Below are 14,769 nucleotides of genomic sequence, written 5' to 3' on the forward strand. Positions count from 1 at the left end.
TTGGTAGGAATAAGCCAAGCCTTAAGAAATCCTACAAAACATTATACTGTTACAACTTTATTAAAATTAGATTCCATTGCAGAACATTAAAAATATTTTAAACAGTATCAGCTTAAGCTCCACCAAAAATTTTACAAATTTAAGCTTTATTAGATTAAGAAAACGACATATGTCTAAAAAGACATGTTAAAGAAAAACACTTTAATACTTGCTTTGTATGTTTTCTGTAGGATTTAAAAATATTTTGAAATGCTTATTGAATAACAGAACATGGAGTTGAAACTGAATCAAATCAAAGTACCTTAAATGCAATGATATATAAATGGTTTCCATTATTTAGAGATGTGTAAAAAATATAAGCAGTGCAAATGATGCATTATTTATTAGCTTTATGCCAATAAGATTGCATTGAGGGAATATAATTTGCACAACTCTACTTTTAAACTATTGCCATTGTTAGGAAAGCCAATATGTCTAAAGGACAACTTTTTTCTACATAAATAAAAAATTAAATATGCCTAATAATACACCTAGTCAGTATTTGTGACATGATCTTCATTTGAAACAGTTTTCATTATAAATTGCTGTGTATATCCAATTTTCTGTTCATTATAGTAACAGTTAAGTATAAATACTTAACCTTAATGACCCCAGTAGCAAATTTCAAATTTATCTAAAAAATTGCAGTCTTGAGTACTTGTCTATCAGATATCTGAATGTTATAACCTTCACCAGTAGCACAGAATGAAGATTCACTGGAGACTTCCACATAGTTCAGATTTATCTGCATGATAATGAAAAAATAACAAAGCAGCAGGACAAAATACCGAAAAAGTAAATTATGCTTAAATCTGCAGATACAATAAAACCATCCCAAACTTGCACAGAATAATGAAGTTGGGGGGCACTTTAGCCTAACTCATTGTTTTATGAGGATGAAAGGATGTTCACTGTGCTTCAGTTAAGAAGTGGGTTTAGTTATTTCAATTTCATTCAGGTAGGAAGTGGGGAATGAGGATTTTGAACTTAGCAAGCTTATACAGAGCTTTGATGGGCCTGTCACATAATACTTTAGCTTTTTTTGAGACTATTAACTTAGATTCAAATGAAAACAAATTTTGCCCAAATGATGCACATCTCAAATTTAAAATGAGATAATAAATATCTTTCACACCAAGATGCAAAAGTTACATGCTGCATCAGAAAACACACACCTTACTTCTTTTTTGATAATGGATGGACAGGAGCTAGTACAGATTTGGAGAACTATACATGCTTGAGTAAAATTTTCTCCTAGACCAGAATGCTGCAGCTTCTTTTCAGCTCTGAAAGAAGATTGCAGAATGACCTTCCTAATTGTATGTCCATCTTCACTGCAAATGGAAAAAATAGTTCAAGCATGGTAAACAGAGGAAAAAAGCTATCTGAAAAATTCTCTTAAAAGTGAATGAGCAAAACATGGCCATAACTTCTGTCCTGACTGAATACTCATCAAGTTCACCTCGTCTGACAGGTAATGCCTACATGCTGCTCAGGCACAAGAATATCTAGGATGTGATGGAAAGAGGAGGAAACCATCACACATACAATAGGCAGGGAATTATACACACTTATCACATCTAACTAAAAATTCCTAATAGAAACAAACTTACAATACGCAAAGCCAGCAAAAATTATTTGTTTACTGATGCAATGATGCAAGGCATATTTCAATGTAAAAATTGAATTTATGTGTTTATTCTCCCTTTTATTTCTCATTGAAGGAGCCATCAGTGGCATCACTAATAAGGTGGCAATCTGTAGCACTATTTGAATCACTCAGTCCAAATGACAGGAGACGTATTTCTTTCTGAGTCCCGGCATAACAGGAACTCCCCCCTTTTTTTTGCCAGTTATCCTCACCTCAGTTGTTGCCATCTACAACCATTGTGTGCTCCAGCTATTAACTAATCCTGCCCCCCAACAGAGTAATACTTCTGGCCTCCTACCAGCTACACTTTTATGTCTTTCAATTCTCAGGACTTTTAGTTAGAAATCCTGTTCCACCACTACTCAAACTTTGGCTAAAGCTCAAATCTTTGTGCCTTTCGGGTGCATTTCACAAAGCACTCCCTTTCAGGTGCATTTCACAAAGCACTCAGTGCTTACAACACTCTAGATTAAATAATCATTGTAAATGTCTACAAGTTATCTAGATTAGTTTTATTATAACACCCACTCAACTCAGGTTTTCATATCCATTAGCCTGAAATCCTTAAATAATACACCTTTTGACTGATTGTTTGGTGGACATGAACTTAGTGTTCCTGAAGTCATCCCTTTTCTGATACTGACCTCAGGCTTTTCTCATTTCTTTCCGCAACAAAAACAGATTAGCCAAGTTGCTACAAGTCCTGACACCTGTGTAACTCTTAATTTTCCCAAACATCAGACAAGCCTACCTTCTCCACTGACTCTCCAAATCCCACATCATTCCTCCTAACCAAATCAAACATGAGACAATGCCTCAGAAACATCACTTGAGACCAGGGCTCAGAATGACCCAATGCTCTTCATCACCTTGGGCTTCAAGTCTGCACTGGGGCCCCAGGCTTCCTTGACTTACCACTTATTTATGTCTTGTTCCTGCCACAGTAGTCCTTCCTTTCCCAAATTCATGGAATCATAGAATACCCTGAGTTGAAAGGGCTACACAAGGAATACCAAAGTCAAACCCCTGGCCCTGCAAAGGACCACACCAAGAATCACACCATGGGATTGAGAGTGTTGTCCAAATACTTATGTCACACTTAGTGCCCTAACCACTTCTCTATGGAGTCTGTGCCAGTCCTCAGCAACCCTCAGGGTGACGAATCTTTTCCTAATACCCAACCAAAGCCACCACAACATGTCCATGTCGTTCCTGTAGGCCTTTTGCTGGTCACCAGGAAGAAATCAGGCTCTCCCCTCCACTTCCCAGGGAAGCTGCTGCCTGCTGTGAGGTCTCCCCCCAGGTCTCTTCTCCAGGCAGAGCGAGCCAAATCACCTCAGCTGTTTTTCATGCAGCATCCCTTCTAGACCTTTTAAGCATCTATACAGCTCCCTTTTAGACGCTTTCTGACATTGCTAATGATTTCTCTGAGCTTTCCCCGCGATCTCTCTTACTTCCTGTAGTTTTTCAAACTATCGACAACACAGCCCGACTGCCCTTCTCTCGTGGTGTGGGGGGAACCTTCTGGCCGCCCTACGGAAGGGTCCTGCAGAGCCGCCGCGTCCCCTGAGGAAGCTGAGAACGCAAAGCGGAGCTCTTTCCGACGGGCACCGGGGACACCTTGTGCATGTTTTTAAATCCGGGCCTCCGGGGCGGCTGCTTGACCCCCGCCGCCCACCCGCGCTGCCGCCGCCGCTCGGCGCTTCCGTACAACAATACGGTGCTGCCATCCCTCCTCAGCAGCCCACGGGAGACCAGTGGGGAGGGCACACGGGACTGCCGGCCGCGCTGCCCGGCCGGCGGGGAGGGCACACGGGCTTGCCGGTAGCGCGGCCCGGCCGGCGGGGCGGGCACACGGGACTGCCGGTAGCGCGGCCCGGGCGGCGGGGAGGGCACACGGGATTGCCGGCAGCGCTGCCCGGCTGGCAGGGAGGGCACACGGGATTGCCGGTAGCGCGGCCCGGCCGGCGGGGAAGGGGACACGGGATTGCCGGCAGCGCGGCCCGGCCGGCGAGGAGGGCACACGGGATTGCCGGCAGCGCGGCCCGGCCGGCGGGGAAGGGGACACGGGATTGCCGGCAGCGCGGCCCGGCCGGCGAGGAGGGCACACGGGATTGCCGGCAGCGCGGCCCGGCCGGCGGGGAAGGGGACACGGGATTGCCGGCAGCGCGGCCCGGCCGGCGGGGAAGGCGGCGGGCACACGGAACACGGGGGGAAGGCAGCGTGCGGACCCCCAGCGACCCCAGGGCGACTGGTGACGAGCGCCGCGAGCGCCGGCCGCCCATTGGCTGTAGCGAGGGGGGCGAGCGGCCAATCAGGGCCGGGCTCGGAGCGGCGCAGCGCTCGCCCTCGCCTCGCCCCGCCCGGCGGCCCCGCGCGCGGGGGGCGGGGTCACGTGACGCTCTGTTTACATCCTCTCAGCTGTCGGGCCCCGCCTCCCCCGTCCCGTCCCGTCCCGTCCCTCGCACCGGCACCGGCCGCCGAACCGACCCGCGCACCCCCGGCCCGCGGCTGCCAGCGCCGCCCTCCCTCGCTCGGCCGTTTGCCCGCGGCCTGCCGGAGCGCTCTCCTGCCTGCGATTCTCGCCCCCAACCCCCCAGGTGGGTCTCGCCGGTGCCGCCCAGCGCAGGGTCCGGGGCCCGCTGCGGAACGGGTGAGTGTCCCGCACTGTGGGGGGGTGGGCAGAACTGCGCTCCGGCCGCGCTGTGCGGCGCGGAGGCCCCGTCGGGCGGCTGGGACGGTGAGTTGCGGCGGGGGAGGGGAGATTGCAGCCCTCCGGCCCCTGCCCTGCGGCCCCTGCCCTTCGCTTGCTCCCCGGGCGCTCCGCTCCCCATTGTCCGCGGGCCCCGCACGCAGGCGCGGGGGAAGGGGGATGAGGGGGAGGCATTGTTTTCGTGCAGCCGGGACAGGGCGAGGGCTCGCCCTAGGGAGGGACAGGACCGGCTCTGTGCGTACGCTCTCGGCAGTCCCTTCTTCTCCTCCTCCTCCTTTGCCCGACCCTTGCCATCCCTCGCGGCGTCTGCGTAATGAATAATCTCTGGCCCAAAACGAGTTGGGGGGAGGAGAGGTGGTTGGTGTAGCTGCCGTGGGCCTGGGAGCTGTGAGAGGACGAGGACAAGAGAGAAGGTTCCAGCCTCGAGATCCCGGCGGGGGGGTGGTGGTGCAGGCAAGGTGAGGGCAGCGCTTGTCCCCCGCTGCGGCTCCGCGCCTTGCCTCCCCCGTGTGACGGCTGTGCGTTTGCTTTGCGCCTTTGAGGAAATGCAGTGAGAAGGGAAGCCTGCGGTTTGGGGGATTTCTTCGGGCTTGGTTTGTTTGTTTTGTTTCTTTTTTTTCACTGTCGAGTATTTACAACCTCGTGGGTTTGTGGAGACTGCGTCTTCCAGGCCGAGGCATCGTTGAGGGGTGCGTGAGACAACATTGTATTTTGTTTCAATAAAAACCCGTGGGCTAATGCAGGGTATTTCTCTTTTTGGGAGTGGAGGAGGTGGTGCGGCTGCAGCAGGCGTAAGATACTTTGTTTACATAAATAAAGTGTGTGAAATGCGCGATAACTTCGCTTTTCGCCCGCAATCCGGGGTGAGTCGGTCGGTGGGCATTCCTGGCGGCAGCCGCCGCAGGAAAAGGAGCGGGCTGCCGCTGCCCCCCGCTTTGCCATAAACGCACATTTTGTCTCTGTTTATATTGTGGTCTCTGTTTTGGCTGGGAGAAGACTAAGGGGAGGAGCAGGAACTGGCTCCGGGGCTGCCACCTCCTCCTCCCGTCTGTTTTCTTTGTTGTTATCAGCTGGAGGAGGCGTTCTGGGGTCACGTCTGGAGCCGAGCTGCGGTCAGCGGCGGTGTTAATGGGATTCCTCTTGGGCCCGAAGCTCGGGCCGCCTCCGCAGCGCCTGTGCGGGTCCGCTCTGCCCTCCGTGCGCCCTCCTCCCCCAGCCCCGGCAGCTGTCCGCGGCTCGCTCTGAAGTTGCAGGAAGAGAAGGGGGGGCCGAGGGACAAGGAATCTTGGCATTTATTTGATACTCGGTCAGCAGCCTGGGCCTGCTTTATGCAGCTCTGTCATTAAAAAAAACCAAAAAAACACCAAAACAAACCGCCAAAAACCAACAAAAACAGAAATGGAAATGTTTGGAAGGGTGAGGGGCCGTCTGTTTGAAATCCTTTATGAAAGTGCTAAACTGCTCCAGTGTGTGGAAAATGCTTGTGTCCTTGCAGTACTTGCCGGTGCCAACATAGTTGGTGTTCTCCTAGGGGGTATTTTTTTTTTTTACTCCTGTCAAGTAATAGGTCAAGCACAGTTGAACTGCAGGCTTTAGCAAGAATGAAAGGTTTCTTCTCATAAAGTGCAGCAAATGTTGAGACCCATGCAAAAAATACCCAGAATAAGGCTAGTCAGCACTTCAGCAAATTAATGAAGATACCAAATTCCTCTTGACCGTGTGACCTCTGTGTTACAGAGCATGCTTTTCGAGATGGAAGGCACAAAAAATCCAGTGCTTAGAGTTAGTCAATTGCAATAATGTGTGGTGAGAATGTCTTTGTAACCTTAATCCTTTCTGCTTGCAAATGAATCATAATGTGCTATACGCTTTTTTCCCCAACAGGACCATTACCTTACTCTGGGCAGAAGATCTCTGGGAAGGATCAGGCTGGGATAAATGGAGTTGTCTTCTGCAGAACTCCTGCCTGATTTGTTGCGAGAGTTTGAAAAGTATTTTGGATTTGTAGGTGGAAAAATGTGTGACAGATCGATTGGTATTTTAACTGACTCTGGGTGAATAAACATAATGATAGGAATGTTAGAAGTATGTGAGTGAGGTCAGAGAGCCACAATAAGGGCTTTGGAGATGGACACTTAGCCAGATGTTCTTTACAACAGTCAGTGTCCCTCAGAAGTGGTAGAAAATACAATTGGATGTTGTTGGGAGGTCTGCAGTGTGGAGAATATAATGAAATCACAGAAACAGAAAAAAGTATGTAATACTGGATGTAGTCCTGGATGGTCAGATTTTATCACTGTGTCTGTGCTGGGTTAGGTTCCTTCCCTGCATCATCTCTGATCTTCACTCCAGAATTTTTGTAAAAATCTCCCTGCCTCTCTAATTCGCCTTCTTTCTGGATTTGGTTCATCTAATCTCTGGCATTATTTGCTTTAGATATGTGACTGACCTGTTTCAATTTTGCAGTATTCTATTTCATAATTGATAAATTATGAAATCTTGCCATTTTTGTAATCATAATCTTGGCAGTTTGGTGGTTTTTATTGATTGTCTTATGTTTGCCTGTCAGTGACTGCTGCAACCTGCAGCTCCTTTTGAAGAGGCTCCTGCCTAATAGGAGACTTAAAAATAGGACCTCAGTGCAGGCATGTGTTGTAGTTTCCATGACTGTGGTGGACTGCACCAGAGCAGTCACTTGGCTGTGTTTCTGTAAACCTGAAGCACTTTGAGATGGAAGTGTGCATTCTGAAGCTGAAGGTAAGCTTCCTAGGCATGATAGCAGTGCAGGTGTAAGTCTTAAGGCAAACTTGGAAGACGTTAGCACAGAATTCCTACTGCAACACATTGTAGTGCATCATTCTTGTTTTTGCCCTTAGAGCCGGGCAATAAAATTTCCCCATGCAGTGTCTCAGAAAGGTTTATGTCAGGCGTTTCAAAAGTTCCCCAGAACAAATACATTAAAAGCAATTCTGAAATACTAAGCATTATGGTAATGCTCATGCCAGTCTTAAAGGTGCATGGAGAGAAACACCTGAGAATACAGTCATTTTTTCTGGATGAGAGGTGTCGTTACATGTACCTGTTCTTGTCATTTCCTGCTTTGTTCCCATTTTCAGTAGGAATGTCACAGAGATCTGCTATTCTACCCTGCTGAACTGAAAGTGATGTTCTGGAGCTGATGATTAATTAGCTCTCTGTGTAAGAAAAGTGCCTTGAAGTCTCCAGCACTTGGCACTCTTGAATGCAGACGTTGTTTATATAATCTCATTTGTTTTACCTACTTAGAATGTAAACTCCTCAGAGCAAAAGTGGGTAGAATGTAGATGCAATTATGTTTTGCAAATGAATAATCAGGTGTGTGACTGGCCTAAGGCACTCCAGGAATCTTCCAGTAGGGTTGGAAGTTGATCTGCATACTTCATCCTCTCCAACAAGTGTGGATTTTTTGGATGGAGTACTCTTAATGTATCTGCTTTGCAGAACTGTGTTCACACTGTTCTGCTTCATCATTTACGGAGTTATAGGGACTGAAGTGTGGTAGTTATATCAAATATTATGGGTATAATTACATGAGAGCATCAGGAAATAACTACTGTGTTCCAATTCCTTTGGGCCTTATTTGTGTGCACTGGATGTTAATGAAAGCCTTCAGGCCTCCTACATGCGAGCACTTAAAGCAGTTTCTGCTGCTGTGTTACTTAAGAAACTTGGGCTGGACTTCTGGTCCTTGAAGAAAGGATAAAATTTATAGCAGCTCAGGATGGTGAATATAATATTTGTAGAACTGAAAGACAGCTGGCTGGCATTCAGAAGAAGAGTGTTGGTTTTCTGTCCTTTTTGTCCTCGTATGTCATGCCTACTTCATGTTTCAGAGAAAGTCTTGCAAAGTTGACAGTGATGTTAACTTCAAGGAGCTTGGAGTACTGATGGAATGTATGTGTGTGGGTTCTTGCTGAATCTACTTCTGATCAGAAGCTTATTGGAAATGTTGAAAGTAAGAAGTAAAAGTAAACCTGAAGTAAAATTGTCTTTAAAAATAGCAGTTAGTCCAAAGAAACTTATTTTTGGAAAGAAGAAAAGTATTGGAACCTGTAGGGTTGGAAACAGGTCTGGAGAACACTTGTAGGGTCTTTATCACTTATACATTGTGACTGCAATTGGTATGTGACATATTTCTCAATTAATTTTATCAGTTCTTTAAATTGAAGCACAAAAGTATGAATTGTCCTTTATTGTGAGGAAAAGGCAGTGGTTTAGAGGTCATTACAGAACACTTAAAATAAGCAAAGGAAGACAAACTCCACAGCTCTAAAAGAGATTAGATGTGACATCGGGACTCACCATGGGAACTCACAGGCTGCAGGTTCTGGTGTATTCTCATACAGTGAAGTTGTTGGGTGGGGAATTCCTGTGGAAGTTCTCTTCTTAGAGGGGCTGTCTTGGGGCAGAAAAATACTTGGAGCTGGCTGCTTTGAAAGTGCATTTTATGAACAGTAGTTTTGAAACTCTGGCCTTGTTTTGTTTAGTGAAGACAGGATGTAAATATCTTGCTTTTACAAGTGCAGAGTATTGAGCTCTATGAGTTGCATGCAATTGGAGGTTTAAGATACTGTGAGTGTTGTTAAGGTTACATAACTGGTGAGGTTTGGAATGCCTCTCAAGTATAGCATTGCACTTGATTTTCTCACAGTAGTGTTTGGTCAGCATACCGTTGCGAAGCAGAGTTGGATTTGCTGTGTTTCTAGGGTGCAAAAGAGTACAACTGGAATTAATGTTGAAAAACTTGTTTGGAGGAAACAATTCAGAATTTGACAACAAAACCTTAAAATCAGGTTTAAAAGGTAACAGGCTTTCATTGAGTGGTTTGATAGTGACATGTTTTTAATCCTGAATGAAAGACATTTATATGGAGGTGCTGCAGGGCATTAGAATTGTCAGCATGGAGCTGTTAGATATGAGAGGATTTACTTGAAATATTAAAAACAAACAAAAAAAAAGATGGCAGGAAAAATCTGAATTAGAGATAGCTCAGCAGTTAGAGAAGAGAGTCCTTGTCTTGGTTGATGACATGCGTGCTTTACTGGAGATGGTGTGTGTTTAGAGACACATATAACAGAGAATATGTGGACTACCAACCAATTCTGTGGTGGTGTAGAGACTGTAAACAGGATCTCTGTTCTGAATGTTTTTAGAGCCTGGTGATAACAGACTGGTTGCAAGTCAGTGTCTCCAGGTTTGCTCTTCTGGTCCCTTTTGGCCAATAATGTCTTTTATCTGGTTGCTTTTTCCGTTCCAGCTGTGGGGTTCCTTTCAAAGCAGTCTTAAGTGAGACGGAAAGAGCAGCTCCTCTGACTTAGTTGCAGAGAAGCAAGGGCAGGATGTGGCCAGAAGAGTTTTCTGTTTTGTTGTTTAGCACTAATTGTTGCTGTAGCACCGGCCGAGTAGCCAGCAGTTAGCATGAGCACCTAAAATAGCACTAGAGGTCTGTGTTGGAGCACTCACGTCACAAGTACCAGAAGCTTGCTGTTTTTATTACAAAACCTTTTCTTTGCATGATTTCTAAACAGATAAGTCTTACTAAAGCTGTCAGTAATCATAATTATTTCTTCCTTTTTTTTAACAACTGGCTTGTTAAAGTTTTAAGTGATAGGTGCATATTTCTAATGGCAAATTAAGCAATCTTGAAAACTATTTTCAGGATGAACAGTGACAACTTTGTAATACTGGATAATGTTCCTCCAGGAGGCATCTGTCACTGGGAAGATTTTTTTTTTTTTCCAGCTGATGTCTACAAATGTCATTTTAGATTTAATGGTAAAAGTTAGAGTCAAATCAGAGTTTTTCTAAAATACTAGTTTAAGATGTAGTGAAAGGCAATATGCAGTAATATTGTAGACACAAAAGGAATGTGACTATTAAAAGCATGTATTGGTACCATTCTTCAAGTAAAACAAATATAATTGATTATTAGTTGTCTTCAGGAATAAAAGGTAACTAGATTTCAAAGAGATCATCTCAGAGGTGACATGTCCTAATTATTTGTTCATATTTAAAAAAGACAAATCTGCTTCTCCGAAAGGAGATTTCTGTATCAATGTGGGGTTTTTGCATGTGAAGTGATAGTAATTGGAATTGTTTATAGTAATAGTCCGCTAGTGAATCAGAGTTGGCAGTTGATATGCCTGTGGCATCCCCATCCCAGATGAAAGGCTTGATTCCTATAAGTAGTTGTTTTAACATTAAAAGAGGAATTAGGACCATGTGGTTGGCAGAAAATGAGACGTGATTACTATTTTGAGATTTTTTTTTTTATTTCTATAGCAAGTGTTTATAGCAGATATTTGGGAATTACCATGTGCTTTTCTTGACATATAAAAGAAAAAGCCAAGTAATGCTATTCAACCCAGTCAGGATGACTGTGCTGTTATATCATGATCTGTATATTAAAGTTAAAAAAAGAAATTATTGTGGGAGCCACTATCATCTTAATCATATTTTCAGAACTGTTGTTTTTGCTTGATAGGTATGATTGAAATGAATGCAAGTCAGCATTGTTGAAAGACTGAACTCCAAAGCAGTTGCTAAAGGAGATGCTTAATTTTGATAAATGGCTAATATTTCTGTAGTATAAATAACTTCAGGTAATCAGGAATGCTGTATTTCTACTGGTACATCAGTTTGCCATTACAGGATTTGATTTTCATTTGACAATCTTTGCCCGAGACTCTTGAAATTCTTGTTTACTGTTGTAGTTCTTGTTGGATTCAGTGGGTGGGGTTTTGCTGGCTCTTCTTCTGCTGGGCATGTGATCCTGCTCTTTATTTTCAAAACTGTTTCCTCTACCCTTTTGAGAATGAGCTGTGGTTTTCCTTTCATTCCATGTAGTCCAGTTTGTTTAGCTTTGCTGTGTTCCTCCTTCAAGAAAGTCTAAATTTGGCATTATTGCGGTCAGAAGGTCAGTGAAATTGGAAGGATGCAGAAAAGTCAAGCTGCTGAGTTTCTTTGACTTCTGCTGAGCTGACATCTGCAGTATTATAAAATCCCATAGGCCTTAGTCTCTTGTTATTTGCTTCAGTTAATTATGCATTCATCATGACTAAGACTCATTACTGCCAAGTTTCCTGAGATTCTGTGATGTTTTCTGAAGTAATTCAGTTGTCAGAAAAAGTCAGCGTAAAATTTGCCTTCTCCATTCTGGCATGCTCTGGATAAATTGGAGTTGTCCGTAACTACATCAGGTTGTGTGAGTGTAGCAACCTCTTGTGTTGTATCTGTAAACTACACTTATGTAAGGTGAAAACCATGTGCTTTGCATGACTGCAAAAAAAAACTGGTACAGTAAGATTGTGGGGATGATGACCATTGTGAGCTGTGCAAGTGCACAGCTGCTATATAGGCAATGATAAAAGGTTCTCAACTACCATTTCTTGCTGAAGAGTTTGCATGAATATCTTGGAATGATTACTGGAGCCTTCACAAATGCTTCAAATCCTTCCCAGATGACTTCTGCCATTGTTGGTACTGTAAGTAAATTATAACTTTGGAGCCACATTTACAGTAGTACTTGATTCATACCTGAAGAAAAAGGAAACCAGTAATTCAGAAACATTTTCAAAATTATAATGTGTTTATATTTTGGTTTGTGCTTTTAAAGAAGGGCTCCAAGGAGTTTTGCTTAATTTCTAGTTTTTAGTTTAGGTGTCCACGGCCTCAGGTGCAGTGAGTTGTGAGGCTAAGCACGTATTCTCAGTAGCAAACAAACAGATGTATTCAGCATCTGTGTCTATAATTTGCCACCACACGAACACAGGAGATGGCAGTAGGGCAAGCACAAACAGCACCAGTGGCCTCATCCTGTTACTCTTTCTGGATGGTCAAGCTGAATGTGTGCAAACACATATGTGTGTATGTATTACAAATCCTTCCAGTTACTGGGTTTAGGCACTCATTCTACCTGGAACTCTTCGGTCTGTTTATGCCCCATTGCCTCTTATGCACATGCACATGTTTAGCTGCAAATCCCAAACACCACAGATTCTCCAGCAGCTCACCTTGGATCCCTCTTTGTTCCTCCAGATGCCTCACTCGGCCGGTGTGTCCCATCCCAGTCCCAAGGCCACTCTCCCTGCTTTGCTGGCCAGTCGAGCTTGGTGATTGCACCTGGACCTGCAGAAGCTCACGCCCTGCTTTGCTGGCACTGCAGACTCACCAGCCCTTGTGACCTGTGGTCTGACTCCATGTCTTGTAGGTGCACATGAGCTCCAAGCAGAGGCCCAAGACAGAATTGCAAAAGGCGATTGACAGTCGGACAGGAGAGGCAGGGCATAGCTGCACACACATACTGACCTGCAGCCTGCTGACAGATGATCCGTCCCTCTTGTCATATAGCTGTGGCTTTCCCATGCTTGTTTCTCCCCTGGTCACTGTGATTTTTCCCTTTCCCCACCTCTGGTTCCTCTCCCAGGCATCCACTCACAGGACTTCTGCCATCCCCAAATCCCTTTCCCCTGCACTCCATGGGAGCTTTTACAGAGCTGCTTTTGTAGCTCTGTAAAAGTCACACCTTTGGATCTGGGAAATGCCTTGGAGAGGCATGGTGGTAGTGGGAATGTGGAGAGAGCTGATGGTAGGGCTGGGTCAGGGTATTCGCATGTTTCCCCCACTTGTAAATCCACCCCTGCTCCTTTGTGTGCAGAACAGCTTTCTGTCACATAACCCAACAAAGTTAACTATGATATGTGCAGGCAGATAATCTGTTTAATCATTTGCAAGCCCTGTGGAAAATTTAAGGTGGAAGGTACTGACTGGCCACAGAGGTGTAAATTAAAATGATACTGTTACAAAAGCAATGCTTTGAAACATTACCTCAAAGTAGGCAGAATAATAAAATATTTGCATGAACCTTTGTGAAACAGATTTTGATCACAGTCTTAATGCTGTAACTTTTTACATTTTAAAGAAAAGTGTTGATTTTTTTTTTCCTGGATGACTAAAGACTTCAGTAGAATTTTAATATAGATTTAGTTTGTACTTAATGAGTGTGTTTTGGAAGTTTGAATAAATCATCACTTTCTTTTCGTTAGAACCATGAAAGGGAAGTTGATCTCTCTTTTATATAAAGTAAGCATTGAAAGTCCTAAGTGGTAGAGATTTATGGATAAAGTCACATCATTATAGGTTGTGCTGTGTATGGATTTATGGTATGTGTGGAGACTTAGACAAATTATGATATGGATCCTTCAAGTCTAAAGCTTTTGGATATGCAGGATTTGGGAATTAAAAAGAAGGTGGGGTAGATATCTGTTGCTTTCTTTGACAAGATAAAACACTCACTCAGTGTGCAAGTGTTAGTGAACAAGTTACATTTGAAAAAAAATGGCAATTCCAGTGTGATGCTTCTGGAAGATTGCAGGGAAAGAATTTTGTTTTGTGGTTCTGAGGAGGAGAAGCAGGAAACAGGAGTAGGCTTTACTCATTCTTCGCTCTTGAGAATCACAGGACTAACTAATAAAACAACTTCTCAAAAGGTACTGTTGTATTGCACTGTGCCCTTTTAAGAATTAAGCACAGAAGAATTGGGATATATTTTTTCCTTAAACTGTATTTGTTTAGCATCTCATAAGAAGAGGATAGTAAATAATCAATAAAAGTTGAGATTCTCAGGCTGTGAAAGTAAACTTCATGGTAATACAGTATTTAAGTTGTTTAGGCTGTGACTATTGTGTGCTATTTTGAAGCTTTTAGATACATTTCTGAAGATTAGAAACCAAAAACTTTTAGTTTCCTTTGGAGGTTGGTAAAGATGATTGATATTTCTGTTTTTAATTGGGCCTGGTTTTTTTTCTTTGTGGAGACTGAAGTAAATGCATAGCTCCAAGATGAGGTTTCAAGTGTCAGGAATGCAACTATCCTCTATTTTTACACTTGACCTCATTTCTGTTTTCTTTTGCTAAAGGCAACAGGCGTATGTTGTTCTGTTGCTGCTAGAAGTGAGTTATTTAAGTAACTTGAAGTGTTTATGTGCAGTAAGTTTTTGAACTTTAGTACTGGCTGAAATACTGAAAATATTGTCATGGGCCACATTTTGCCTAGTCAAAGTTATATGACGTGTGACTTGATCTGCTTAAGAACTATAACTTTTATGGTAAAAGGTGAGGAAAATACATTTCCTTTCCTGTACAAAATCTGCTTTGTATTTCATTATAAAAGAGGATTCTCCTTCCCCATCCCCCAGTTATTACTAGGGACTCTCTGATGATTACTCCAAAGAGAATAATTTTTATGTTCTGGTCAACCAAACTAAATTATTAACCATCTTTTATGAAAAGAAACAAGTTTTGTTTTAAAAATGTTGATTCTCTCACTA

General features: G+C 43.8%; 1 protein-coding gene across 2 annotated transcripts in view; it reads left to right on the forward strand.

Annotated features, from left to right (window-relative positions):
- The first annotated feature begins 4,188 nt into the window (after positions 1-4,188).
- The window catches only part of PCMTD1 (protein-L-isoaspartate (D-aspartate) O-methyltransferase domain containing 1), a 40,742-nt gene continuing 30,161 nt past the window's right edge, over positions 4,189-14,769 (forward strand). The window contains exon 1 of one of the 2 annotated variants that reach the window (XM_054284607.1): positions 4,189-4,343. The gene's annotated coding sequence lies outside the window, so the exon portion shown is untranslated. Of the gene's footprint in view, positions 4,344-4,964; positions 5,093-14,769 lie in introns of those variants that run through there. The other variant, XM_054284608.1, reaches the window with a different exon arrangement.

Source organism: Melozone crissalis, unplaced genomic scaffold (assembly GCF_028551555.1).
Source record: "Melozone crissalis strain CALT ecotype California unplaced genomic scaffold, PUWL_Pcris_2 ptg000042l_1, whole genome shotgun sequence".
NCBI classification, from domain to species: Eukaryota; Metazoa; Chordata; class Aves; order Passeriformes; family Passerellidae; genus Melozone; species Melozone crissalis.